Genomic DNA, 27,078 nt, shown 5'->3' with positions numbered 1-27,078 from the left:
CAACAAAGAGGCTTCCTCTTGTTAATCATCATTTTTCAGCTGCTCTTTTGGAGTAAGCTGTCAGCGAGCATATCAGAGGATCTGGATTTCTACATGAAAAAGGCAACACTTTCAGGTTAGAGAAAGCCTTCAGAATCAATCCTTTTTCTTAAATGCTGTGAGGGCTGAGCTATCAGGTTGTAAGTTAATGTTAATGTTGTCAGCTTTGTTTTCTCATCAAACCTTAGCACTAGCCATTAAGAAAAAAAACACAAATATAAATATGTGGCTTTCTGGGTTGGAACAGGAGAAAGGAAGTCATACTTGACAGATATTATTTTCTTAATTTAACTTGAATTTGAAAATGTATATTAAGTACTGCAGCAATGACAGCAAGAGATAATAAGACCTAAAGTGCAAGAGAACAGGAGGAAATATATCATGTATTCCTATGAAGTTCTCAGGAACAAAGGGCAAGGAACAGTGATGATATTAGCTAAGAAGCTAGGGAAACTGACTGATGTATGGCATAAAGATGTGTAAATTCTTCAAAGGGGTATGAGACTTTCCCTAAAGTCCTTATGCCTTAAAGGATATAGCCCTGTCAGAATTCCAAGTGTTTTTTGTTTTGGTTTGTTTGTTTGTTTTTGTTTTTAATCCCCAAATGAAGGGAACTTTCATTTTCAAACACCTGAACAAACAGAAAAGTCAGCTTTGATTTTTGATTGTAGCTCTTGCAAAAACAGAACAAACACTAGACAGAAACTGAATGCTGCATCCCTTAGCTTTATTTGTATTGTGTTTTTGTTTGTTTGTTTGTTTGTTTGTTTTCCTCACTTGCTCCACATATTTCTTCCTCCTACTTGCTTATAGGAAATGCAAGTGACTGTGTAGTGAAAGACTTATAACTCTGTGTCAGCTGTTCCCTAGCGTCTCTTCTCTAGTTTCTCTTATTCTTTACATGACAGCTGAAATCTGCCCTTTTAAAACTGTTTAACTAGCACAACTCAAGAAAACAATTTTACCCCTTCCAAAAAATATTGAATATGGATGCAGATGCATAGCAATGCAGGAAGCTAACAAAACCAAACCAAAACAAAAACTGCTGGATCTCAGAAAACCAAACATTTTCATGTTTAGTATTGCATCCCAAATAATTAGAGTAAAACTTAATGGAAGCATGAACGCTTATCCCATAATACTAGATACCAAAGATTTGTCCGTAATGGGTATCTCTGGAATTACAATCATAATCAAAACCTGGCACGGTTAGCAGACTTAGAGAGCCACTTATTTTCTGTTAAGTGTCTTTGTACTGTCAGCTTGGGACATTTCAATGATCAGAAGCCCAAATGTCTCATTTCTAATACACAGAAGCAAGGAGAAATACAGTTTTGAGGGGATGAATGATAACATATTCATTCTGGCATTGTGGTAGGACAAGGACAATTCCTGGAAAGCTTACAATATATGCTTCTGGGTCTTTAGTTCTACTATTTGAAGTTTAAGGAGTTAATAAGTCAAAAGTAATAGGTAAAATGTAAGAATGTAAAGAGGTAATGAGATAGAATTACAAAGATGAAGAAAAAAAGGAAACAACAAATGTTAATTATCTTATTCAAATTGTACTGTCAGTTTATTTCCTTTAGTAATTCTGTTCAATGGGTGACCATTCACTTTTCATGCTCTCTACACAAAATGGACATAGTGTGGAGGGTTCTTTTAGTACAGGTTTTTAAATTCCATTGACAGTATTTGGATGAAATGGCTCAAGAAATTTTATTTGTACTCCTGTGGTAGGTAGTTTTCTTTCCTATCAGTGATGCCCTACACTGACTTCCTGAATTTAAATAACAAACATATCTGAGATCAAGAAAGTGGAGCTTAATAAATAAAATAGTAACTGGCTGTAAAATCCAATCTGTCATCTAGATCTGTTATATGCAGTAAAATATATAAGAGAAAAAAGTATGACTTTACAACCTTATATTTGAAGTTTGATAAGAGGGCAGACATAAAAGTGTAAACCAACACTAAAGGTAGGATTTTTTTCTTTTCTTCTTAAGCACCTAACTACCCTATCTTTCTTAAGGCAGAGTATAAAATTCCATAATCTCTGACAACATTTGCCTAACTTATATAGAAGACTTATTAAGGCAACGATTTTTCCTTGCTTGAGCAAATTAGGACATTCAGCTCAGGAACACTCACATTAAAGAGGTGTTTGACTGGAATGTAGTTATCTATTAAAATGAACTATTTGAAAGATCTAGAACTTTGCAATAAGGGTGAAAAGTGTGGGATCATGATTCCTCATGGTGTAGCCCCAGACACTTCTCTGATTTACCACCAAGAGTCTTGCAATTCAGTATATCACACTTTGATGATATGCTAATAAACATGGGAAAGGCTACTGCTTGATGACAATTAAATAAAAAATTAGTTACATCCATTTCAAACCTTGAATGGATATTACTTAGCTCACAGTGGCTGTACAGTCATAAAACATTGCAGAATTTTGAACAGTTTTTTTAGATATGAAAATACTATCTATGATATCGCTCATCTTTGCTAAGAATAAAACAAGCTTAAAGTATGTACATTCATGGCAAGACATTTATCTCTAGGAGCCAGATTTGGCACAAAATTTCAAAGTATAAAAACTAAGTTTACAATCTACCTATGGTTTTCTTGCAATAAAATTTGTAGTATTTCTTTCTCTCTCCATTTACTTTAACAACTAGGTAGCTATAGACAGTGTTTAACCTCTACATATTCTTTTTATCAGATTCAAGTACTGTAAGATAATTCAGGGGAGTAATGTCTGAGTGAAAGACATCTAATATGTTATTTATTGACCTCCTTTAACTCTGTGTTCCTTGCTTCAATCACTTGATTGTTTTATTTTTCCAACTCTGCATTCCAAAAAAGTAAATTATCAGTCCATCAGTGCAACTTGTTATATTTATCAGCATTAACTAAGACTACCTGGATCATCTGTCTCAGTTGAGGTAGTCCTCTAATTTCTTATTTTCATCAGAAACTGTCATGTTCTTATCAAAGTGTCACAAGTACTATTCAAAATAAATTTGATGTTGTTAATGTACAGGTATTTTCATCAACTAGGGAGGGTCAAATTTGATAGTCTGCATAACAGTTTGGTCTCTGTGTTTATAAAGAGGTTTCCTACTCAATTCTAGACTTTAGGGCATTTATGAGGCCAGATGGACTGTTAGATTATATTTTCTGAACTGTGATCCTATTCCTTGAATAGTAATTTTTGCTGAAAAATAAAATTTGAAGAGGCCAAATACATTTTCAAAAACAGGAAATAGCTACAGGTATAAAAGTTTTTTTTTTTTTTTTAATTATAAAATGTTCATTCATATATTTTTATAATAAGCTATTAAGATAATATCAAATTTTAAAAACACTGAATTAAAGTAAGAACAGAAGGAAAAAGCTGAAGGGTTTACAACAAGCAAAATATTTTGTATTGGCTTGAATTACATGCTTTGGATTGTCCTAAATCTACATTTCTGAAGAGGAAGTGGTGTAGGAAAGAGGAAATCTATTTATATTGTGATAGGAAATTCTATTCTTCACTGAAGTCAAATCACAGACAGTTATATTTTGTCTAATTTAGTTTATCTGGCAGATTAAACGATGACCAGTGTTTGATTAGTATTCTGGGAGTTGTAGTTTGTCTCTTTTGTATTTGAGACATCAAAGGTGAGCATGGACATCTTCCTTTTCGTTTGTTACGGTGATTAATCACTCTCAGTGCAGTGAAATTTGCACTCAGGATATTATTCCTGCTCATTTGAAGGTATGTGTGTGTGAAAGTATCTAACAAAAGTAATGCTTAGTTTCTCTGATGACCTTTCTTTGCTATGTTTAGTTTCTTTGAGGACAGTCAAAACTTTTTACCAATGATAATGTTTTTATCCATTAGATCTTCATTTGGTTCTTAACCATCTCATCTTAGTTTACTTGTTGTCTGTTTTGAATAATTTCAGCCAAAGAATTTACTCAGTAACTCGTTCTACTCCCTCTTTATAATTCCTATTTAGCTGTAGCATTTACCTTTCCAGAACAATAAGACCCCTAAGATTTTTCTCTGGAGATATGATTGCAAATTATACCTAGATTATATTTTAACCTCAGAAAGCTCCAATGCATGCTTTGTTTAATAGTCAAAATATATCAAAAACTGTGTCTGAATTCCAGTTCTTCATAACATTCTTTTCTCTCCCTTCCCAACTCGTTTTTTTTTTTTAAGATCAACTCTTCAGACTTAGATTATACACAGCTTCTGTGTTTTCACTTTCTGCACCTTCTGTTTAAAAACTTCCTCTTGTAATTCCATAGTTCACAACTGCCTGCCTTTTGCTCAGCTAAGATTTACAGCAGTCTGTTCATGGCATATACCCTTGCATTCTGTGATGTATAGTAGCAAGCTGAACACTGTCTAGATGTTATCGAGGTTAAACAGAATTTCAAGAGGAATCCTGAGTATGACTCCATCAGGTCATTGTATATTATTTGCTGGACTTGAATATGTACATCAAGAACAGAGAAAGGGTTCTCTCTGAAGCTATGATGCCTATTCCACGTGTCAACAGTTTGGAAATAACAACAATGGGAGATGGCTCATTGAGTCATCTCATTGTGATTTGACTTGAGTGAATAATGCGGGCTTTTTGTCTGAACCCTAGCAATCATCAAAAGGATATTCTGAGACAGCAGTACTATATTTCAAGCAGATTCTATATCTCATTTTCAGGTATTAGTAATTTTATTGTTCCCTTTAGGAAAGACAAAAATCGACAAGTCGGATTAGATTTGGAATTGTGTAAACCTTTCACTCACTACTTTTCTAAGGCAACACAAATTCAGCAAGTGAAATGTTCCATGCAAAGGATGGTTTTGGATATTGTATTGTATTGGATATTATATCCATATACCAACTGATGATGTACAATAGCAGTTTCAGCCAAGGCAGAATGTGATCAGAAAGACCTCAGGTTGACAATACTAGACCAGTTTATCACAGAAGTGTCACAAATATCAGTCATTCTCATTAGATGGAGTTAAAACCAGTGAAGTATAATTGAAGCATTGTGTAATAAAGTGCTGTGACAGCAAAAGGCAGGACTGTGTAATCTGTCCAGCTCTATGTCCCAACAAACTTGTCATCTCAAAGGCAGATGCAGTCAAAAACTGAACAAAATAAAGTTTGAGCAAGAAGGATTTATTGACTGAAATGCAGAGTACAGAAGTACCTTTTTTTCAGCACAACGTTGTTTAACTCATGAAAGTACCTGTAAGATGGCCATATATATTGCATCAAATGAAAGAACATTATAAAGCCATATTCATCCTTGAACTAGGAAGTGTTAAACATGTCAGGGAGCAGTATGTGAAGCATACAGTATTACCAGAAGAGGAGATCACTGACAGAAAAGGATAATCTATTTATGTAAGACTTATTCAGAAGAGAATAGATGGATCCTGTAATGTGAGAATAACACCAGTGGCTTATAACGGCTGTCTGTCTAGAGGTAAACAAAATAAATTATGACTATTTTGGGATCTCAAAGACACTTTCACTGCAGCACATTTTATTGATGGTGGAAGACAGGAACATTTTTCTTAACAATATAAAGCTGAATCTGATTACCTGTTTATAAGAATCACATAGAAGACTTTCAATGAAAAAGATCTAAGCTGGTCAAGGGATACATTGACCAGATATAAATCTCCATGTAGAGAATTTTATAGCTGGATGGAAAGTGTATCAAAATCCGTTATGCTCAATTTCATGAGATTCCATATCTAAAATATCAAATGCTAAGTAGTGTTTTTTGTTGTTGTTGTTGTTATTTTTTTGCTGCTGCAGATATCCTTATTTACTGATCTTCAAGATTTTGTCCCTCTTGAAAAGAAATCCATCTTTGTTCCTCATCAGCCTGAAATCTGTTTCTCTATCACTAATTATTTTAAGAAATGGTCAGTTGCATATCCCATGTGAAAGCAGAAAAATGAGTTTGGCAATTTTAGACAAGTAACAGGAGAAAAAAAGATAAATTCAAAATGATTAAATTAAAATTTTCTGAGATAGATGTGCCAGGGGTAGGGATGGTGCTTTCACACACATTTGTATGGGTTATTCAGGCTGGATATCAGGAAAAGGTTTTTCACCAAGAGGGTGCACTGGAACAGGCTCCCCAGGGAAGTGGTTATGGCACCAAGCCTGCTGGAGTTCAAGAAGTGTTTGGACCACACTCTCAGACACATGGTCTGATTGTGGTTTTTTTTTGTTGTTGTTGTTTGGTTGTTTGTTTTTTTAGGTTTTATGTGGTCCTTTGGGGACCCACACGTTGGACTTGATGATCCTTGTGGGTCCCTTCTAACTCAGGTATTCTATAATATTTCTGGAGTTTAGCAATTCACAATTGTCAGCTTTAAATGAGAATGACTGTACATTCAGTGAGATGCTCCACAGCTCATCAAAAGATTTATGACAAATGAAAACAGAAAAGAATGTAACGTGACACACAAGCTACTGTGTATATTGCATCACTGGAGAGCTGGTATGCCTGAAAATAAAGGAAGATTGGTCAACAAATAGAGTGGCTTTATTGTCTTTTTTTTTGTTTTCAAGTAATTTGTGACCAAAAAAAAAAAAATAATTAACAGGTATTGGTTATCCTCCTGTACCATTTCAGAATTCATTTTCATTTTTTTCTTTTTTTCTTTTTTAATTGTTATTATTCTCTTCCTTTTGTTTTGTAAATTGTGACGTAATTTCCAGACCGTTCTGAATGCTTGAATATTTTGTACTCCACAAGGGCAGAATGATGGTCTGAAGGGTGCAGAAGGATCCATGATACACTTACCTGGGGTTTAAGCTGTCTAGAAGTCAGACAGCTCTTACCTGATAACAATATTGCTGTGTGAGCACAACACTCAGCAGACAGTACAAGTATCATCACTGTGCACAGTTACATATCTGCTTGGTTTTGAAGTTGCAGCTGCTGCCATGAAAATACTTGGGCTATGGTCAAAAGGTGGCAGAGCCTGTCTTTAAACATTTTGTGTATATACATCCTTTGACTCTTTGCAGACATCTAGTCCCTTTAAAACAGTAGAGAGACATATCATTCTGCTGCTTCTAAATAAATACTTTTGAAACAACTTTGGTGTTTTTCATCTAAGCTACTTTGTATGGTTGAGAAACTGCTTCTTTTCTATTGCTTCTTCTTAAAGCTGACATCCTGCCTCTAAAATATTGCCCTCTTTAGAAAGATGGCATATTACAGCAGTGGATGAGGTATTTGCAGAGCTTCTTTAGGGTCCTTGCATCCTACCAGCCTTAGCTCCCAAACTGCAAAACTAGTCCCTTCCTATTCCCAAAAACCAGGAAAGAAAAAAATACATATTTTTTACTCTTGTGTTATTTCAGATTACACAAGGGATAGAAACTAATAGTCTTCAAGTGATTCCTTGAGTTTGCAGACCTATAGTAATTATTGTAGCCACACAGGAGCTTGACAGACCAAATATTAAATGTTTCTGGATTAGGGCATGGTAAAGTACATGAAAATTGATATTTTCTTCCATTCCTATAGCTTGCTTGTACACCAGCTGTTCCTGAAAGAGGGAGCTTTTGGCCCTCTAAACATGTCTCTCAACTGCTCAATTTCTGATTAAAGGACTTTACAGACAACTATTAAAAAGAGAGAAAGAGAGAGAGAGAGAGACCTAACTATATCAAACATTCTGCGTATCAGATTGCCGGCCCAACTAAAACGTGGTCTGAGTTTTCAGTATCATTGCTTTAATGGACAATGTACTACTAAATTTTAAACAAGCTTAAATGTATTTTTGATCTATGCATTAAAATTATTTATTTCAGTAATTGATCAAAGATTTCTGCTTTTCTCTTTTCATTTTTATTTCCTGAAACAGTTTTGTGTCCAGTTACACTTTTCAATGTTCACGTATCATTTTCTGTATTCAGTTAATTACCTAGCATTATATTTCTCATTCAAAAATAAGTGTTTTATAGGAGATATTTTGAAGGCAAAATAACACCTGAAGAAGCCTATTATGTAATGTGTTCTTTATTTGCCAAGGGCATTTTTCTGATCATCACTGGGATAAACTTTCTTAGAGAAACAGTAACTCTCACATGCACACACACAACTCTTCTAGTTAATTGTTAACATATGCCACATTTCTGTGCTTTGTTGTACAAGCTCTCAATCTTCTGAGATCCCTGCATAAAATTAAAAGTGCCTAAGATGCTGATAAAGAAAGGGTAATATAGAACAGACTGTATTTACTGGGCAGCATTTATATATATGTACTTTAAAAGCTGTGTCAATAATGAATGTTAGCACTGCATTTTCTCATTTTCTTGCTTAACTTTCCAAGCGATACATGGCACAGGTAAAAGAAGGAAAATGCTCATCAAGTGGTGCATACTGGTGGGACGCTAATGAAATCTGATTGTGTTTTTTAGTTTTCATTCCATCATTTTCTTGTCTCTCTTACAGTCTTCACCATACTTTTGTCCTTCGTCTAGAGTGAAATCTTGCAGTTCTTTCTTTCATGCTGGAATTCACAAACTCCTGCCCATTCTGAACCAATGTTTACTTCCCTGAGAGTGTGAGTATTTTAGGAATCTGTTTCTCATCCCTTGAGATAACTGTGACTAGTGGCAGAGTGAATGACAGATGTCTTGACAATACATTTTATTTAAGACTAGGAAGAAACAACAACTAGAGAAAGGCGGACTTTAAAATAATAAAATTTATGTGTCTCTATCATACCAGAGGTATTATGAGCATATGAGTGAACACGACAGGCTTAGCATTTTGTGCTTGATCCCATGGGTTCCTGTGTCTTATGTGTTCTTTCTCTGCAGACTTCCCTCAGGAAAAAATGTGTAGTTAGTAGCTGTGTATGAATTTATTTATCCACCTTGGAGTATTTTAATCCTGAACTTTTTCTGACTTCCTTCCTCCAGTACATTCAGCTAGTTTGCAGGCTTCTCAGAAGAGCAGAGTAAACCCATTAAACTGTTCTGGCTGGTTGTTTCATCAGAACAATCCTAAAGCATTGGAAGCCAGGTGTCTATAAGAAAAAAAAAAAGAATAATCCTTCCTAATAGGGATGTTGCTACCTTGGCAGAATCCCAGCTACAATCCTCCTGACCACCTAATAATGGCCCTGAATTTACATTACTAATTTTTCATGAGCCTTTCTTGAGAGATAAATGAAAAACATTTCTAGGTGGAGTGCCTGTGTTTGCAACTGGTATAATTAAGAAGATAGTAGCAAAATTCAGAGTAATCTGAGATTACGCTGTCACAAGCAACTCATAGTTTTACTTGCTAGTCTTGCACAAAGCAAAACAAGAAGAACAACAACAAAAAAACAGGAATAAAAGTAACAGAAGAATGCAGCAGAAAATACCATTCCAGAAGCAAATTGTGAATGTTCTCTTTCATCTAAAAATTTTATGTGTCTACAGTCCAGTGTCTTGACCAGCACACGGTTGTCTCCATGGCTTCAGTTTTAATCCAGAGATGATGACCTTAAATCCTGCCTTACTTTTTACATTTACATTTACAAATGTTCATGAAATTTCCTTTTCTTAGTAATGCATTACTGCTATATATATTTTTTTTTAGAAATGGAACATGACATAGCTAATTTTTTGATGTTTTATTAAATATCTTAATACTTTAAATAATAACAAAAACCTAAAGAGAAGTTCAATGAACCTCTATTTTAGCATTGTGCACTGTGATTTAATAAATCAGCAGATATAAAACAGCATGATAATTAATATTGAGATATTAATCTATTGTTATGTGACAGATTTCTTTTTACAGGGTGTAAGCCACAAACTGAAGCCTTTTCCTGAGTAATGTGAATTGGTTGTAAAATCCTAATTGTTAGTAATCTGTCAACCCATTCTCAACCTATGTATTTTGAGAAGTGATACCCATTGATAACCATCTATAATTAAGAGTACAATATATTTATATTATTAAGATAAGTTACAGGAAAAGGCTACCTTTTTTTTTTTTTTTTTTTTTTTTTTTTTTCCAGTTAGAATCAGGGCAGGCACTGGGGTCACTTTGGACAATTAGATACTCATAATTAGATAATAGAGATTTTACAGATGCAAGAATACAGCCTCTCTTTTAATTTGAAAACATAAGGATATATTTCACCCTGAAGAGTAGCTGAGCCAAAGGCTTCTAACTCTGAACTTAGGGGGAGTGTTGTAGAAGCTTTCTACTGATCTCATATCTTTTACAGTATCTTTATTTTAGTCTGAAATATCAAAAAGTCTCAGGAGGATGGTTCCAACAAGGAAATGGGAAGTTCATAGAGAAATTCTAATGAAAACACCAAACTATTTATTGAAGACAGTAAGATCATTTTTATACCATAAATATCTTTTTTATACATTATAACACACAAACTAAGGCTATTTCCTTTCAAGGTAAAACCTAGAGAAGGAAGAATAAAACTAGAGAAGGAAGAATGAAACCCAAACAAACAGGAGCTGGTACATTTATAAGTTTCAGTGGGAAAAGCAGTAACCTCTTTGTTCTTCCTTATTTAAAAAAATAATAATTTTTGATCAAAAAATAAAAGTAACATACAATGGTCTGAGAGCCAATGTCTGACACTGTTATCCCCGGCTGATATAAAAGACGCAGAGACTTCAGTAAAGACCCTAAATACATTAAGAAAATGCTTGTAGGAAAAAATTTCTAATCAGAACACCCAAGAACCTAAACAAAGGCCTTTGTGCTCAAGAAACCTGGTTGCTTTTCCTCCAGCTGGTCTGAATGAAAGACACTACACCATATTATAAAAGTTATCTGTCTTGTATCCATAGTATTGCTCTAATCGGACCAACAATATGGAAATGATCACAAGGTTTGCTTGGAATAGGGGGGAATTGGGAAGGATGGCACACTAAACTGAAGGTGTAATTTGTTTTGGAAATAGGCAGGAACTGCCTGCTGTGGACTGCTTTGCAGATAGCTGTTTTTTGTCTGTTTGAGAGAAAATGACACATAAATGTCTGTTTCAAGTGTTAAAATTTCTGCTTCAGAAATTCTTTATTTATACAGTCTTTGGTATTTTTGGTACATCTGCATATGATAAAACCAACCCCTGCAACTCTCACTTCTGAAGGCATTCTAGTGTCCTCTGCTTTAGTCTGGTAGAGTTCTGAAGCCAAACAATAGCTCTATAAATTTGAAAAATCTGACAAGCTTTTTGCAGAGCTCAGTTGCTATTACCAGAGTTAATGGTAGACAAGAAAAGCAGAAGTGTAACACTCACCTCTGTCCTGAGAGCCAATCTGAAGATTCTTTATAACTTGTCTTACTGCAGATGTACATTAAAATGTTAGCTAAAGAGTTGGAGGAGGGTTGTTTTTTCTTTATTCTTTTCTTTTTTGGTTGAGGCAGGGTATGTGTGTAATTTTTCAGGGTCTTTTATCTTCCAGTAAATAACAAAATATTTGGAAACTGACTTGCAGGATGTTTATAACAATTGTAGTTTCAAAATTGGATAAAATATAATGCATTATTTTGGCTGTAATAAATAGGAGGAACTTGATTATTTTGAATTGTTCTGTTCTGAAATACTCTGTTTTGATATTTTCACAGTAGCATATATTTAGTATGTGCTAAAATATTTACTTAGACATATGGAAATTAAACATTTTGATTTTCCTTTTGAAATGACATTTCTTTAAGCTACAACAAATTTGACTTGTATTAAAAATGTAGAAAAAAGGAGAAATAAAACAAAAGAACTTACAATGTTGTTTTGAGCTAAATCTAGAATCACTTTTTTCCTTTACCAACATTTCTAAAAATATGCTGATTTAGTATAAATTTTTCTTTCTCTGTTCTCTGCTCTGCTACAGAATAGAAAAACAAAACAAACAAAAACAAACAAAAAACATGTAGCTTTTGTTTCCACGTTTGATTCTACTAATTGGTAATAGAAAAAGGAGGTGAGAATTTGCAACCTGTGAGTAAATTTCAAATCCAGTAAATTTCAAATCATCTCCCTGGTCACCAATGACAGGATGAAAGAGAATGGCACAAAGGTGGGCCGGGGGAGGTTCAGACTGGACATTATGAAAAATTTCTTTACCGTGACGGCGGTCAAACACTGGAACAAGCTTCCTAGTGAGATGGTTAATGCCCCATGCCTGTCAATGTTCAAGAGGCATTTGGACAATGCCCTCAATAACATGCTTTAACTTTTGGTTAGGCCTGAAGTGGTTAGGCAGTTGGAGGTCCCTTCCAAATGAGCTATCCTATCCTATCCTATCCTATCCTATCCTATCCTATCCTATCCTATCCTAAAGATACTTCTTACTTCTCTTTCTTATCTGTTTGTTGATTTCACAAGTGGTAAGAGAGGCTATCATAACACTTTGCATACATTTTTATAGTTCAATTTCTCAAGTAGCTGAGGCTTGTTGAAAACAAGTGGCTAGGAAAAAATAACTTTAAAAGTAAAGTGCAGATTCTTCTGTCTGTTAGAAAGAAAGAAAGTTTATAAAATTTCTTAGAAACTCTTAGGGGCAGTATTTCTTTATGCTCTCTTTCTGTAGACAAATATAGGTGAGTTTGAGTTGGAAAAAATTACAGATGGGGATTGGACAGAGTTTTTGAGCGTGGAAGCCTGCATATGTGTGAAGAGAAGCAGAACTTCCATGTGTTTTGAAGAAATGACATCTGGAAAACATCTAGAGAAATTTTTCTGTTTGTGAACTAGTTATAGTGAAAGTGAAGTCTGAAAGAGCAAAACGTGATGGTCATGATGAGCAGGGGAACGCAAAAAGTAATGAAAAATACTAAGAAACTTATTGGTGAATCAGAGATGTACGTGTCTGCAAAGGCGAAAGGAGAGGAAGGGAAGGTAGTAAGACAACTGCAAACTAAGATAACTTTGAAGGCAGCCGAGCAATTTTATGGCTCATTGATTAAGGATTAAGTATTACTTTATATGTGATTTGGTAGTACATAGCTTGGATATGTACTTGCATACATCCGATGTTTTGTTGCTGCTAGCAGCTGGTTGGTTGCTTACATACAAAGTGGTGGTATTTGTGCCTTTTTTTTTTTTTTTTTTTAATTAATGCAGTAAACACAGTTTACTTTATTATTGGAGAAAATTTTACCTGGGATAATTTCTCTTCAGTAAAACTGTGACATTCTCATAGAATGCTCAGGTAGAAGATGAAAATAAAATTATATATATATAATGATATACCATCTGACAGAACATTTTAAGCATTACACAATTATTTTCTATAGATTGCATGCCTGCAAATCGTTAGAATTATGGTCAGCCTTTCTGTACTCTAAAGACAACTGATGTAAGAGTCTGCAAAGCTGACTCTTTAGCTTTTGGGTAGCTACAGTAGGAAAAAATGTACAATATTAACAAAGTCAACACAGTTTTCATTATTAAAAAAAGACTATTTTTAAAAACTCAGATGATAAGAACTGATGTTCAAGATCAAATATACATAGAATGTACTGCAAATAGATGACATTAATAGCTAAACCAAAAAAATGTATTTCAAATATTGCAATCATATGACTTTTAGAGGATATTTTTTCTAAAATTCATACTTCTGAGTGTTCACATTACTTATTAAAAAAGAAATCCAAAAATCCTTACCTGAAGAAAAACATTAACTTTCTTTCTCTCCCCTTCACCAGCTGGAGAAAGAAAAATCATATTTCCCTTTCTGATGTTTCATGAATTCTTGATAGATAGATATGTAACTTATATTGTCCAGTTATACAACTGATTATCCAGTTGTCTATGTGGCTTATATGTATATGTATGTGGTGACAGTGTTATATGATAAATTTGCAGAGCCATATGATAAACAAATGTTGTTTATAAGGCTTCAGCATTTATCACCTTAGCAAGAGATTAAGCTCTGGTACAGCTATAAGTGTTATGACTTGGATTGGAATGAAAGTGAAATAAAGATGATGTGACATCCATGAAGTCCTTGAAGAAGGATCAAAGGAGGCTACATTTAAATTTTACACAGTTTCTCTTCACTGTCGTCCTGCTTTTTTTTTTTTTTTTTTAAATTTTGGAAAAAATAAAAAGCAGTGTTATGATGATTATGAAGATTATAAATATGTATTTGAAGATAGAACATCTGTAATTCAGTACATTTTACTACACTGCTTGGAGGGACATGAAATCTTCCTTTATTTTGCATTCATTTCTTCCCAACAAAATTAGAATCATCCAATGAAGAACAAACAAAAGATAGCCCAGCTGCTGCAAATCCTCCAGCCTAACAGTTCAACAATTCTAAACAGAGATCAATCAATGCAATTTTACTTACTTGATTTATCTATAGAAGATCTCAGAGCTTGAGGATCACCAGCCCAAATTGAAAACAAACAAACAAAAGTTTTCGAGAGACTTTCCAGAGATATAAATCATGTTAGTATCATTGTTATCAATGTAAGGTGCAAAAGTATGGGCTATCAGAAACAAGGTACAGAAGTTGATACTTTGAACAATATCCAGTAAAAGGATGCAGTGGTAAAATGGAAAAAAGCTACACAGAGAAATTATGGTCTCTTGTCTAAAACACGGGGAAGATGTAACTGAGAAAATGTATTGCTTTCCCTATAGAGCCAGAGGATCTATACTTTTGTTCAGAATTGCTGGCATGGACAGAAAGGTATACAGAATGAGCTACTTGCTAAAGGCTTTCAGTAGCTCAACTTTATTAGCAGTTACTCTGGGCTTTGAAGCAGCTAATATTTTTTTATGCTATTCTGTGGGTCACTGGAACTTCTGTGACCCATAGACATGTTATCTCATCCTGACTGGAGCCAACAATGTAAAATTGCAGATACTTTGAACAGGATGTAAAATCCATCTCAAACAAGCTAGTTGTATTCATTGTGCTGACAGCTTCCAGCTGAGGTGGTATCACTGGAGCAGAAAAATTCTGGTGCTGGTAAAGAAGATGAGGAACAAGCAAAAAAGAGGATTTTAGTTGGGGTTCTTGAATCCAGAGATAAAGGAAAGAAGGGGAATAAAAATCTCTAGGAAACAAAACTTTTACTTTTTATTTTTTTATTTATTTTTTTTAATTTTTAAGAGAGGCAACTTCTGTGTTTTTTGAAGGCTAGCACTGACTTCCTCATCAAAAATTCAATGATAAGAGTACAATATTCACCTCCTATAACTGAGCCCCCTCTCACATATGAGGAATAAAAGAGAAATTGAGTCAGAAGTGGGGACTCAGGAAATATGACAATTTATATGTCTGCGTATATATATAGATGTACATATTTTTAATATTACTTTCTGTAATCTTTTTGCATAGACTTACTGCATCTTTGCTTTTTGAATGGAGTAGAAATACGGAAGCTTCATGGCATTCTGATACCTGGAAGAACCGTGTATAGAAAAATACAATTTGTTATGCATTTGAAAGAAGTGAAACAAAAATGAATAAAAACGGAAATAAAAGTGTTTGAATGTATATTGCACTCATTACAGGTGCTTGAATGGTCTTACTGTCTCTTCTTTTAAACTGAGCAGTTTTGTTATTTGACTAGACAAGACCTTTGGACCTATTCAGTAATTATACTCATCTTAGTCTTTATATGCATATTGCAAGACTCCTAAATACCTGTACCTAAATACAGAACATACATGTTATCTGAACCTAAAGTAAAACAGAATGCTGCATTGCCCCTGTGACATTTTTAAAAAATAAGCCATGTCACCATGTTACTAGATTAAAAAGGAAAAAATGGTAAAAAAAAAATCATATATAGATAATTCAACAGGAAGTTTGGGGAATCTGAAAACCAAGTAAGAAAACTATGTGAGAAAAAGGAAAAAGATTAGTTTTGTGTGCCATCAGCTGGAGAAGAGCTGAGATGTGTGTAGTCTGGTAAACTAGGAACATAAGAGGAAGTAGTCGTACTTGCATGTTTTTTTTTTTGTATGTTTGTTTTTGTTTGTTTCCTTCCTTCCTTTTGGTTTTGCTTGGGATCAGAAATACCTGCTGGTTTTCATGCCCAGAATTCTGAATTTCAATAAGAAACTAAATAAGCAAATAATAAGGAAATAACAAAAAGGTATTATTTACCAAGAAAAACTGCCTTGTCACTAAGTGAAACCCATGCATTTCCCTGTGTCAGGTCTCGAGCTGTGTCAAAAAGGCAAAGGAGAACAGCAGAAATAATGCAGAGAAGAGCTTACAGCTGAATTACTAATGCATTTCGTTAAAGAGCTCAAATTGTAAAGAGGATTTCATTGTCACATGATGAACAAGTAATAGACATTGCCCTGAGCATAATTTTAATCATTTTTCATTTGTTCTATATTGTAGCTTAAGTTAGGGAACTGGCTCTCTTTCCATATAACATTTGAAGCAGTGACATGAGTTATTGATTTATTTATTTAGAATGTTATATGCCAGAAAAATCTCAGTATAATGAACATATATCAATTCCATCACCAATGTGGGAGAAAACATAATCAGTAGGGAGTAGAAAGAATATTACAGAGATTGTGGTTTAGCAACAGAGCAACATATATTGACATTTATATTAAAACATTCAATTTTCCGCAACAAAAAGTGAAACACAAACAAGTATATCGTGTATTAGTAAACATGAACTATGTAGACCAAACTACGTGTCTTTGAAAATTGTGTCTACACTTGCAGTCTGAGTATTGACTGGCTCAATTTTTTTTTTTTTGTTCAGAAACAGGATTTACCTAATGGCACAAAGCAGCTTTCAGTTCGCTTTTGTGGGGAATTGTACTGGGTCTGGCTGGGATGGAGTCAACTTTCCCTGCAGCAGCCCATACAGAGCTGTGCTCTGCACTTGTAGCTAGAACAGCACTGGTGTCTCCTTCTGAGCAATTCTGGCATCATGTCAGGACTCTCCAAACCCCCCAGGAGCCAGCAGGCTGTGGGTGGGCAAGAGGTGGGGAGGGGACATCACCAGGGTAGCTGACCTAAACCCACCAAAGGGATATTCCATACCATGTGGTGTCACACTTGGCAATAAAAGGTGGGGAAGGGAAAAGGTGTGGGGGGGAGGGGGGCTGTCATTATGAAAATGTCTGTCCTCCCAAAGAAGTGCTACACGTGTTGAGGTGCTGCTTCCTGGGATGTGGCCAAACATCTCTCATTGATGGGAAGTAGAGAGTAATTTCTTTTCTCTCTCTGTGCTTCTACACAGCCTTTGCTTGTTTCTTTTCCCTCTTCATTTTCCCTTTAATTAAATTATCCTTATCTCAACCTGTGAGGTTTTTTTGTTCCCCCCCCCCCCCCACAGCATACTTTCTTCCCCTCTTCTTCTAAGGAGGGGGAGTGAGAGAGAGATTGTGGTGGAGTTCAGCTGCCCAGCAAGGTAAAAATCACCACAAAAAGATATGGTGACAGATGCTTTCTAAAAGGATATTATTTTTTTCCACAGAGCACGTGAGGTTGTTGTGAATGATAACCCTAATACTTAGCTAATTACTTACTAGTGCTAAATACTTAGCACTAATACTTCGTAGAAAGAAAGAAGAGCTGGTCTGAAATTTTCTCACATAAAATGATGTTCATGAAATATGATTGCTTATGAAAAAAGCTTTTTTTTTTTTTTTTGTGTGGATCATTTATGGAACTTTTACAAACAAAACTTCAGAGAGGCAAGAGAGAGAGAAATGGCAGCTAGTCTCTTCAAAGGTGGTATCAGCAGGGAGCTTTCCAATGTTACAAACAAATCTGCCTTGTGTAAGTATAGAAGACAGAAATGAACTTTGGTATTATACCTCTGATGTAGCTGTTAACTTCTCTGGACTATGGAATAGATTTTTTTGTTGTAATTAATATGCACTTAATTAAATATATCAAGTCTCACTAATTAAATTTTCCGAGTGGTATAATTTTTTTTCCACTCTCCAGACTAGTCAACTACCCCATGATTTCTCATACTTGAGATATGGGAAAAAAAATTCAGTTCAGTTCCTGGTTTGAAGACAAAAGGTTTGACTTCCAGTCTGTTTCATCAGGATTCTGAGAGAATGAAAAGAACAAGTTGTACTAAGTTCCCCCCTATCCTCACCATTTTTAGGAGAATTTTTTAAGAGCACTTGATTTCATCCCAATGGAAACGGAGGAAAAAAATAAAAATATGAAAATTTAATGATCTTCTGTAGGAAGAGAACTTTTCCCACTGATCTCTAAGAGTGAGTCTTTTGAGCTCTTCAAAATGAATGAAAATTATTCATCTACAAACAGTGTAGGCATTTCCTTACCATTCTTACAACCACAGGTATTGCAGGATGCCAATGTTAATATGATAGTTTTAACACAGAGATTGAAAGTAAAGAAGTAAAGTAGATCTATTTTACGTCTCTATTATCACTGAAGAAAAATAAAAGTCATATCATCTGTTTAATATCACAAATTCATGTACAATCATTCCTATCAGACATGGTATGCCCAAGAAAAGGCAGTGAACCAAAAGCAGGAAGTAAAATAATTAGAAAAAAATTGACACAATTGTTGTTTTACTCAACCAGACAAATTCATTCAATTAAACAGTTAATGTGATCAATTGTAAGCATCTCTGTTTATAGTAACCTCAGTAGCTACTAATTTACTTTTGCTTTGGGGCTTTTGTTTATGATGCATTAAGATTATGTAGATAGAAGAGTTATAAATTTTCTATATCCATCTGTATAAGAGAGATATCAAGTTTCATATAATAAAAGCCCCTGTACTTTCACAGCACTCATCTGAAATAGATCATTCTGATTAGGCCTTATCTACACTAGAGATTTTTGATGTTTCTAGTACTACAGAAACAACTAAAAGTTTCTATGTTGACATGTATTTCAGAAATCTTTCTAGCCCTAGAAGCTCATTACTGTAAAGAAATCTTTTCAGTATCCTCAGTCACACCCATAGAAACATAAGTATAATGCTTCCCATGGAAACATAACTCCAGTTCTTTAGGTTTCCTTAACTATTTCTTTCCAAACATATTATTATTCTGCTGTTCTTCCTCTTCACTTGATTGGTTAAATATGGTTAAAGGACTGGTGAAAGGAGCAGGAGTAAGGGAGGGGGAGTGTCTCAGAATTGAGGCATATCACTAGTGGATAGATATGTGATAGAGTACATGCTGACTATGAAAAATTGTCAACAGTGGCTGGGCAGTACATGTGTATGGGGTTTACATGGCTAGGTTTTGGTAGCGGGGGGGCTGTAGGGGTGGCCTCTGGGAGAACAATCCAGCAGCTGCCCCATGTTAGATAAGGGCCGGTTTCAGCTGGCTCCAAAGGGACCCACCGTTGGCTAGAGCCAAGCCAATAACCGATGTTAGTTGTGCCTTTGTGAGAGTAGATTTAAGAAAGGGAAAAAAATAATTAAATTGCTGTGCAATAGCAGCTGGGAGAGAGGGGTGAGAAGCAGCCCTGCAGACCCCAAGGTCAGTGAAGAAGGAGGGCAGGAGGTGCTCCAGGCATGGAGCAGCAGTTCCCTCATGGCCTGTGAAGGAGCCCCCGGTGGAGCAGGCGGATGTGGCCTGGAGGAGACTGCGGCCCATGGAGAGCCCCTGCAGAAGCAGGCCCCGGGCTGGTGCTGCAGCCCATGGAGAGGAGCCCACGCAGGAGCTGCCAGGTCTGGGGGGACCTGCCGCCCGTGGGAGACCCGTGCTGGAGCAGCTTGCTCCTGGGGGATGGACCCTGTGGTACGGAGCCATGTGGGAGCAGTTCTTGAAGAGCTGCTGCCTGTGGGCAGCCCCTGCAGGATCAGTTTGGCAAGGACCGCATCCTGTGGGAAGGACCCCACGTGGAGCAGGAGCAGGGAGTGACTGTGAAGGAGCGGCTCAGACAAAGAGTCAGGGACTGACTGCAGCCCCCATTCCCTACTCCCCTGTGCCATTCTGGGGGAGGATGGACAAGAGGGAGGCGTTTTTAGTTTGCTTTTAATTTCTCACTGCTCTAGCTTGTTAGTAATAGGTAATAGATTTTATTAATCTCCCTATGCTGAGTCTGTTTTGCCTGTGACAATAATTGTTGAGTGATCTCCCTGTCCTTATCTCAACCCCTGAGCCCTTTCCATCATATTTTCTCTCCCCTTTCCCTTTGAGGAGGGGGAATGAGAGTGAAAGAGTGGTTGTGGAGGAGCTCAGTTGCCCAGCTGGGAATAACCACCACAACATGGCAGACAAAATTCAGTGTGGGTAAGTGTAAACTGACATCCATGTCGAAAAGCAGTCCTAATTTTACATAGGAATGATTTGTAAAGCTCTAAGCTGTTACCACTCAGAAGGAAGATTTTGATGGAACAAAATTCTATGAAAGTATCATCGGAATGCACAATAGCAGTCAAAAAAAAAAAAAAAAGAAAATCAAATATTATCAGTTAGAGAGGCTGTGTAAAGAACAATACAGAGAACACCATCATTACACCACAGAATCCATAGTTTACCCATACTTTGATTAACAAGGTATGGGTATGTCCCATATCCTGATTCTTTCATCTCAGAAAGATAATAGTTGAACTGGAAAATGTCCAGAGAAAGCTAACAAAGACACATATCACAGGTAAAGAATGTCTTCTGTATGAACAAAGACTGAAAAGGCCATCTCTCTTCAGTCTGGAAAAGAGATGACTTAGAGGGGATATAACATTAAAAAGAATAAGATAAAGTTCTACATAATCATTAGTGGCATTTGGAAATAGGTATTAATTGTTCACATTCCCTTCCTTACAAGTAGTGAGAATCAAAAGAAAATGGATAGAGCTGGTTTAAAATATACAAAAGCTGGTTTGTCACATATCAGAGAATATGTCTGTGTAACTCATTGCAGCAGCGTGACATGGATACTTAAAGTAATAAAGATTGCAAGCAAAGACAGACAAACACATTGAATATTAATCCACAGAGACTTGCTAAATGCCCAAGACCACTCCTGGTTTGGTTAAGTTTACTAAATAGTTGGAGGTGATTTTATTGGAAATGTTGACTACCCCTACCTCCTCTTACTCTTTCCTTGGCTTCCTCTGTTAGCTATTACTGGGGAAACACATGGTACTGGATAGACTCTTTATCTGATCCAGTAAGTTATTATTAATTTTTTTCTTTCTTAAGAATTTTGAACTGTATTGTTTTGTAGTTTTTTCTGTCCTTGTATTTTGAGTTCAGCCTGATAGGCATTTTTAGTTATTTTGTTGGCCCCAACCTTAGCTTCCAAAAATGTAACGGGGAGGTGTCTGGTGGTACACATAATATTTAGGTTATTCAAGGCATCTACATTTAACAGGATTTAGGGAATCAGTGCTGAGTTGAGCAGACCCCATGGTACATGTCATAATTAGCCTGAAGCAGCTAGTTTCTCTGTCTGTCTCACCTGCGGGGCCTCAGAGTACTACTGGTGACAGAGCCCTTTCTGAGAACTGTATTTGCATCTTGACTCTGTATACAGTGTCTTCCATGATATCTTCGTTTCCAAGGGAAGGAAACGTTGGACATATGGATTAGAAGGTATAAGAGGATACCTTGTCATACACCTGTTGATCAATCAATGCATAGATTTGGTCTCTGTTTTCTTTTTCAGCAGATGTCTAGGAAGCTTCAGGTCCATTAAAACCAAAGTCAGTTCTTTTCTTGATTGGTTCGAATGAAAATCATATTGATGTTTTCCATCTACCTAGCAGATATGTGCTATCAATGCCTGACAGCACTAGTCATTAAAGACTGAATTTCTAGGCCTCAAGACATTCATTTTGACAGAATGTGTGGGGAGAATTGATTTAAATTATAGAAGTGTGAGTTACTGAGAAAAGTTCTATTAGACTGGAGGCACTTCACATTAGGCTTAGAAAATACGTGAGTAGCTGTGGCAAATATGAAGAGTTAGTGCAACCTGTCTCATCAAGAGTGTTTGCCTGTCTATTTTTATGTTTAGCATTTCTACTCCAGCATTTGTAAATCTTCTCAGAGATCATTTATTTGGCACACCTGTGACATGCTTCTGCTCTATGTTCACTTCATAAAACTGCTTCTGTACAGAGCTGGTGATATAATACCTGGCAGTTTATGTCTCGCTATCGGTTTTATGTTTTAAGCACAGAACATCCATTGAAGGACTTCTACACGTTTTAACGTACATAGATATTCTGTTAAACTTTTGAAATTAGTTGAGTTTGATCATATTTTGTCTATCTACACAGATTCAGATAAGGTTAAATGCCAGCTTAACACACAACCCCTTCAAAGTGCTCTTACTCATTGCCATTGGCAGCGGTTCCATAGAATTACTTTGTTACCTATTTTTTGGACGGAACCTTTTCCTGCATAGAAGCAGGATTATAGAAAATTTTTGTTTACACAGCAATTATTTATAGGATAATATGTATAGTAAATTGACTGGGCTATGCCACCCCTAATGCAGGCACTTGATGAGTTGATGCATGCAGGTGGTGGCAGCCAGGTGGAGAAGGTAAACTCTGTTGCATTTGGTACTGGCTGATCTGAATTGCTGTCTTCCAGTTTCCTGTTCCTTTATTGGGACTTTTTTTTTTTTTTTAATTATTATTATTTTATTTTTACAGCCACACTTCTTCCTGGAGTCCTTGGCTGTTACAGACCCCTATCTTAGCTTATGTACTTTCTCACAGCTTGACAACAGTTCATTTTATTTCATTTTATTTCATTATTTATTTTCAATCAGCTGAGCCAAAATCACACAGCAATGCTTCACAAAGCTGGATATTGGCTCAGGAGTAGCTGGGCTATGGACTGTCTTCACCCTGGGAATGGGGTAAACAAGTCACTTCTATCTGGGTATAGCTGTAAGAACAAGCTGTCTGAGTCAGTGCTGCAACCTAGGCACAGCTTATATAAAATACATCATATGTACTAAAATACACTAAAACCAGACACACACTCTCACCATATTAAGTGTCAAGCCATTTTTCTCTGTGACTGGGCTTTTGGAACATTACCTTTTCTTCATAAGGGTCATATCTCTTTAGTGGTAATATCACAATTAAGAAGTGATTATAAATCACTGGGGACAGTGTGTTTTCAAAGGTGGAAATCTTTGTTTACAGGATTCTATAGTTAATGCAGCTAACTGTAGCCTAACTCAGAGTCAGTCCTTACAAAGTCATCACCCCATATGCCAAGGCTAGGCTTTTCTCCATGTCTCAGGCAGATTCCCTTCTCTGAATGACATCAGTAAAATCTAATTTGTTTCCTCATATTTTGTCTCTTGATTTCATGTTCTTTCGAAAGTTAACATGCTCTTCTTTAGAAAAATTCTGGTCTTTTCGGTAACGATCAGGTATGATTTCATAGGTTGCTCCAAAACCAGCAATATATTTGCTAAGTACTCACATTTCAATCAGATAGTCCAAAAGTGAGATTAACCAATGCAACTCCATTAAGAAAAAAGTGACAAGGAAGTGTCAATAAAGTTCTAAATGTGTCATTTATCTCAGGTGTCAGTAAAAACATATATCTGTTCAGTAAAATTGTTGCAAAAATTTGCATGTTTATATCTACATCAAAGACCCAAACTATGAAGTCTGTACAAATATGTGTTTTGATTCTGTATCACCTCACCACACCTGGGAGTGCTTGAAAATGAGTACTTATGTAAATTCTCATTGATTGATTTCAAGATTTGGGAATATGTCTTGTTTTAAGAACAGACTGGAATATCCAATTTTATACCATGTATAGAAACTTCTTGGGAAATGTAGAGTGTTTCACACAGTCTCTCCATCAGAATGACATTAGCTAAAGTTACAACATCCTTACTGCTTGACAAAGTTTTCCAGTGGGCATAAATCGGTTTTGATCCCTAAGTTGAGTTGTGGACTATTGGTGTAAGAATTTGCTTCTGCTTCCCTGCCATTTTACTCAAATAGATGTTTGCATTAATGCTGTTTGCATTAAATGGTGTTTTAATTATGCCAAAGATGTTTACCATGTTCATTATGACAGTTCTGCAGTTCTGGAATTCAAGAGGAGTATTTTTTGTCCAATAGTACATGTATTCAAGATATATTACAAGCCTTATACTTATAGTAGTCTTGGAAATAAGAACAATAAAAAACAGTCTTTCTGTTTGCTGACCTAGTACCAGTATTTCCTTAATTACTGTTTATTTCAGGAAAACAGATTGACCATTATATCTGTAAATTCTTGTAGATCCTTCTTTTCTGATTAAACTGAAATATATGTATATGTATATTTTGATTGCTCTTTATGTATAGCTATATTTTAATTCCATCTAATTTAGAAAGATGCATTTTATTTACAAGTATATAGTTTAGTTTATTACTGCACTTACTAACTTGAAGGATATCTAATAAATTATTTTAGAGTCATTAATTGCATTATTGCTAGTAAGTAAATACTATTGTCACATATAAAAATGTACATAAATTTAATTAAAAGATAATTTATGTAAACTCAAATCTTCCAAGAGTGTTTTCTGTGCAATTAAAAAGAGGGAAATATTTAATGTTACAAAATTCATTTCTTATTTTGAATTCTCTTATGTTTTAAAAATGAAGAGAAGGGTAATTGAACTCTAGGAAAAGCTGATCTAATCATTCGTTCCACATCTCTGATTTATTGCTGAAGAGAATCTCCTAATTAGCATTTTGACCTTTATGAAGATAATTTACTGAATCTTTCATTAGTAGTAGATCAGGCAGGGGTTGTGGATTAAAATGCTAACTTTTTCTGATGGTACAAAGCTTAGTTTGAAAAGTTTTTTAAAGTTCCTATATTTACGTAATTTGGTGTTTGGTTCTCAGGCGCCCATTGCTGATAGACTGCATTGCTGATGGAATGCAACTTAAGAGACAATGCACAAAATTTCAATCTGGTTCTTAGGGAGGCTTTTTCAAATCAGATTTCCAAGCTCGGTTGGACAGGCATTGTTTCTTGCAATACTTTTTGAAATAATTGTTAAGTGTATTAAGAATTAATGAGATGCATCAGTATACACCAAAAGCCTCTGATCAGCGTGTGTATGTCCCACTGACAGAGCAATCAATTGTGTCTTTATATGTACCATACACAGAACAGAGGAGGCCAGCTGATATTTTACAGATGTTTGCTCTCTATTTTCATGTTCTAGACAACAGTTAACATGTGTCCAACCATTTCTCCTGATAAGCAGTCTTTGTAAACTAATGGTTGTGATGCCAGGTTCTCAGAGGCTTCAACATCACTCAGATTATTAACACTTGTGGAGGCTCTTCAGCTGATACTTGTCTCAGCTCTACTTGTTGGCAATCAATGTAACACTGTTTCCCCACGCTAGGCTAAAGAGGCTGTGTGAGTGCATATCTTACCACTCCTGAGTTTTAGAGAAGCTCCTGGGAACTAGGAACTACGGACCAGAGGGCATGCCTTCTTTATAGGTAAGATGTCACAGTCTGTCATATGAATTAAGAAAACTGAGAACATGCAGAAACAAGGTCTGTTGGGAAAAGGACATTATGACTCCAGTAAAGGTAAAAACTGACTTAGCCTGCTAAAGTCAGAGCAGACACAGTAAATAAACACGTAGGCAAAGGGAATCCAGTAGACATAATGCAGCTGACTTTGCAAAATAAAACAACATTGAAAAGTTTCCATACAAAACATTAGTGAAGAAACAGAGTTGCTGTGGAAGTGAGTTTGCAAAGTCACAAGGCAGCATATAAACTGAACATGGAATTTTACTTTCAATGCCCACAACACTACAGCTAGGAAGCACTTAATAAAACTGGTAAAATTGACTTGAGACAGATAAAGTAGTTTCACAGTAGACAGTAAACTTGTGGGACTTGCTGTCACAAGAATTTTTTGTGGGGTGACAGCATCAGCAGGTCAAGGAATTAGGCAAATTCCTGGACAACAGGTCCAGAATGAATGCTAATAGTACTAGGCAGCAACATACTCTCTAAAAACCCTAATGCAATTATGTCTGCCAGAGAAGTATGAGGAGGATAGACAGCAGAAGCTGACCAGTTTTCCATGCTCTGTGTATTCCTAAATGTCATCTGCTAATGCCAGATGGAGGGACGAAATAGATAGCCCATGCTTCTGAGACAGCAGAATATTTCTTACATTCTAATTTTGTAGGGAGTATTCCTTCATTTTATGTTCAGGTACCTTGGAGTTTGATCAATCATTTCCTGAGTAACTCTGCTTTGCTGAAGGCCATTTTGTAGCACCTTCCACAGAGCACTCATTACTCTAAAGACGGATTTTTGGCCAGACAGAATAAAAATTCTTTCATTCTGATATGATATGGCACAGCTGTGTCCCTGGAGTCTTTATTTCCTCACTTAAAATATAGAAAGCCTCTCTGAGTTAAAGGATAAACATCATTAGTGTCAAGACACTTCCAGTGGAATGTCCTTGACTTTGTGTGATTCTGACTCTGTAGTCCCCAGTCGAGAGCAATTCTCTTCTTTCAGTCATGGAACATAATCTGTAGTGCACATAATCTGTAAATTTATGCTTTTGATGTATAGAAAAAAAAATGCATATTGACAAAATGCACTGTGTTTTACATTGGAGCTTTGTAGTCATAAGTAATAGGTTTTCTCTCGAGAAGTCTGTAGGCAGTGTGAACTGTGACTTACCTGGTGGGAAATGAGGGTGGGAAATCTATGAGAAAAGTATATAATTGTCCAATTAGTATGTTGTTGGTGTAGAATTTCTTTGAAAACTGCCCATAGGACTTTTTAATTACCACAGTCGTGTGTCCCATATAATGACTGCAAGCCCCAGCAGACAGACATACTTTTCAGCAAACAACCCAGCATTGACTCCTGATCATAGAGTCATGTTCTGCCTACTGATACATCTACAGCAGGATAATGTTTATTCATTATTTTAAAATTATACCTCAGGGAAGAAATCTAATACCTCTTTAAATAGTAGGGCTTTGCAAGTACCCAAAGTGCAGGAGGCTGTGGGAACTGATGTATATCTTGAGTTGAAG

The 27,078-nt window shown here is 35.8% G+C and overlaps 1 long non-coding RNA gene across 1 annotated transcript; it reads left to right on the top strand.

Annotated features, from left to right (window-relative positions):
• On the top strand, positions 1 to 27,078 carry LOC121079349. The gene is made up of 3 exons (XR_005824997.1): positions 1 to 115; positions 25,405 to 25,504; positions 27,018 to 27,078. It is a non-coding gene; the product is annotated as an uncharacterized LOC121079349 (long non-coding RNA).

Source organism: Cygnus olor, chromosome 1, assembly GCF_009769625.2.
Source record: "Cygnus olor isolate bCygOlo1 chromosome 1, bCygOlo1.pri.v2, whole genome shotgun sequence".
NCBI lineage: Eukaryota > Metazoa > Chordata > Aves > Anseriformes > Anatidae > Cygnus > Cygnus olor.
This window is presented reverse-complemented; position numbering and strand designations above follow the sequence as displayed.